At 45.2% G+C, this 3673-nt stretch overlaps 1 non-coding gene across 1 annotated transcript; it reads left to right on the top strand.

The window, feature by feature from the left end:
* The first annotated feature begins 450 nt into the window (after window positions 1-450).
* On the top strand, window positions 451-525 carry Trnas-cga (transfer RNA serine (anticodon CGA)). Its single transcript has one exon. It is a non-coding gene; the product is annotated as a tRNA-Ser (tRNA).
* Window positions 526-3673: the final 3148 nt, after the last annotated feature.

The raw sequence follows: 3673 nt of genomic DNA, 5'->3' as shown, positions 1-3673 counted from the left end.
CAATAAATTGGACTTCCTCCACTCTTTCTAAAAAAGCTTCACGCTAAGTGTTACGTCCTCCTGACGTCACTTGTAACGCACCAATAGGTGCTCATTCAGCCTCCAGCCAGCCTCACGTTAAGGCCTCCTGAAAATTTTAGTATATGACCATGAAGATAGTCGCTGATTTTGCTGCAACTTCTGAACGTTAAGCAGGTTATAGGAAAGGTCCCGAGTTCGAGTCTCGGTCCGGCACACAGTTTTAATCTGCCAGGAAGTTTCATATGAGCGCACACTCGGCTGCAGAGTGAAAATCTCATTCCCCAGGCTGTGGCTAAGCCATGTCTCCGCAATATCCTTTCTTTCAGGAGTGCTAGTTTTGCAAGGTTCGCAGGAGAGCTTCTGCAAAGTTTGGAAGGTAGGAGACGAGGTACTGGCAGAAGTAAAGCTTTGAGGACGGGCCGTGAGTCATGCTAGGGTAGCTCAGTTGGTAGAGCACTTGCCCGCGAAAGGCAAAGGTCCCGAGTTCGAATCTCGGTCTGGCATACAGTTTTAATCTGCCAGGAAATTTCAGGTTATAACTGTTTTGCCTTGTTTTGAGGGAAGCCAGGAGATGCTTATCTGATGAAGCATCTCTTTTAACAAACTCCCAGTACCTGCTACCAGTTGACAGTGCTACGTCTTCTGGAACGAAGGCTTTTTTTATCTCTGTCATCCCGTTCCACAGAACATCCAATAAACAATGAACTCTCCGTCTGCGCTCCTTTCAGCAAAATATTTTCATCCTCTGACAAGGCGGGGAAGCCCTCTGTTGCTGCAAAGACCAGTGCGTCCACCGGTACCTACAGCTCGTTTCCCTGGGCCTCACCACGAGTTACTTGTATCATATTCACAGCACCCAAAGTTAGTCATTAAGCAAACTGATGTACGTAGCAACAAATTAGATTGCAAACGTTTAAGGATAAGGAGTGAAATCAGCTCTGAAAGTAACTGTAATAACATGACTTCAGTTAAGCTAATTCAACTCCCCTCCATTTGCATAATGAAAGACGAATAAATGAAAAGAGGCCAGCTAAAGGTGTACCACCTTACAATGTGTCTCGAAAGGTGAATCATCATAACGTGCATGTTTGTGACACAGACCATCTATATAGTGGAAAACATTCGTGATTCACCTAAAGTTATTAACTTTTGCAAACTTTGAAAAGCTTATGGACCTTTTCTCTCAGCGGAGAAAACGATGACTGTTTTCGTGAAGCTAGACAAATGCTGCTGCAACGGCTCATGCCAAAATTACAGCAAGATCGTGTTCCATCACACTTCTTTTCAGACATTTGCGATTACCTCAATGTCGAACACCCTCAGTGATGGACTCGATGTGCTTCCCTTCATGAGCAGCCTCTCCCTCTGTCGTTCCTGATTTAACTCCATGTCATTTCTTCTTATGGATTTACATAAAAGAGTTATCTTCTTTTCTGCACTGCCAGTTAATTTGGAAGAGTTGTAACGAAGTGTAATTAGTCCTCGCAATATAAACTATCAAAGGAGAGGGGGGTGGTGGTAGAGGTTCTTTATGGCCAGCTGTGGAAAATAGTGTAATCTAGTCATTTAATTCATATTTTAAAATTATGAAAAAAATGTTGTTGTTAATGAATTATTCTACCACTTTGCATTTTTGATTGAAATTTTTCAGTCAAACTTCGCACAAAAATTTAAGTGTTAGTAGTAAATGCCAATTCCCTCACTGAGTGTCGTTTTCAATATTTCCAGGTTCAGGGCCTTACATACATGTCAGTATCTCTTTAGAATGTATGTTTAGAGTAAAAGTCAACTACAGCGAAAGAAATTTGCATTTTTAATTTTTTTTCTTTTTGGTAGTCATGAAGTGAGTGCATGTTATTGGAAAGCGCATTGATAATCTCTAAGAGCGCACTAAAAGGTTTTTTTTCTACTAACGAAATCTGTTTTGCCCTTACCCCCTTTGGTAACGCACTTTGTGTAAAATACCTTGATATTACTAAGATTAATGCAATCGCTCATATCGACATGATCTGTTCGGACGTGTAAGGCAAGAGAATCGTAATGAAGTTCCCCGTGCCACAACCGGTGTTCAATGACTTGAGAAACTTAAATAGATGCTCTCCTACGTACGGATTAAATTTTCAGCAGTAATTATATCATACGCCGAAAACTCACGATCAATAAAGATAAAGTGTCAAAAATTAAGATTTATTCTTCCTATAACTGTTATAATTTCAACGATAGGATTTGAGCACAGATCTCCATTTATTTTCCCTACGTCTTTTAGTCTGTGCACAGCCATCTTCTGAAACCACGGATGCAGGTATGAATAACACCTGTATTTTCCTGAGAATTTCGAACATTTAACAGCTAAAACAACGTTGAATACTTTATCAAACGAGACGGATCGTGGAACGTCAGGTCTCGTAAATTGAGCCGGCCGGCAGAGAGGCAGCCTCAGCGTAGGCGCGGTTCGCTATTAGGCGCTTCCGCCGTGGAGCCGCGCGGAACAAAGCCAGGTGCGAGGCGGCAGGGGCCAGACGGCCGAGACCACTTCACTGCTGCCGCCTGCTGGAGAGCCCGCACCCTACTCCAGCGCCGGAGGCTCCGGCAGCCACTCCAGCCGGTTTAATTCTAGCCCGCACGACGGCGACAGCCGCTGGTGCCGCGGCGCCCCTGCCGGGGCAGAAGTCCGCGTCCCGTTTTTCGGCCGAAGGGATCCTGATTGGACGTTCCCTCTGAAAGGAAATTAAGCAAACCCTGCGAGGCGGAGGGCGCTGGAGCAGGCGCCGACGGCAAATATGCCCCGCCAGAGTTGCAAATAAATAGTGCGAGATAGCCCGTATCTGCGGGGCAGAAAATTAGGAAAGAAGGAGAGCGGGTAGAGGGCGGGACGGCCTGCGAACGCGGAGACAATTACGGCGCGCCACTCCACCTCTTCCAGCGCTCCCACTTCTTTACGCCACAGCGGCGAGTAATTGTTCTGCGCGGCGCTCCTGCGCGGGGCCCGCATTCGGTCGTGCCTTCTGAAGTGGACTGGAGTAACTGGACGTCGCCTGACAGACAGCTGTAGGGCTCAAAACACACCCAAGGGGAGAAGAAAATTAACACTGAGATTAAATACAAAATGCTGCGCAAACTTTTGCCAAGTGTTACGGTGACGAAGAAAATGCTACTTTGCTCCAGTTAGTCGACTATTAGATACTAGTGTTACCCGGCGAACTTCGTTCTGCCTCTGAAAAATCCTTGTATGTTATAGCTGACCCGGCAAACGATGTTTTGCCATATAAATTATCTCTAGTCTATAAAAATAGTGTGTACGTGTAACACAATCTAGACGTGTAACACAATAGTCGTTGTTGGCGGGAGCTCGTGACACAAACAATAATAATGGCCGAAAACTGTAAGGAGTGAGGAAAGGCTTAGGGGGAAGTCCGGCTGTATGGGCCACTATTAGTTCCAGCGTTTCTACGGTAGAACGCGCGGATTTAACAATTGCAGCCGATACACGGCTCGTCCATGAGCATACAAAGCTAGCGGCAATTTCGTGTCGAAACGTGTTCGCCAGCATTATGAACAAGGCTAAGCGCACACGCATCGATTTTTATCGTACGTAAAAATGTTATACGATTAAATTCTTTTAGAGGAACAAAGGAGAGCATAGGAACTTCTT

This window comes from Schistocerca gregaria, chromosome 1 (genome assembly GCF_023897955.1).
Source record: "Schistocerca gregaria isolate iqSchGreg1 chromosome 1, iqSchGreg1.2, whole genome shotgun sequence".
Taxonomy (NCBI): Eukaryota; Metazoa; Arthropoda; class Insecta; order Orthoptera; family Acrididae; genus Schistocerca; species Schistocerca gregaria.
The sequence above is the reverse complement of the archived record's forward strand: the minus strand, read 5'-3'. Positions and strand labels throughout refer to the sequence as shown.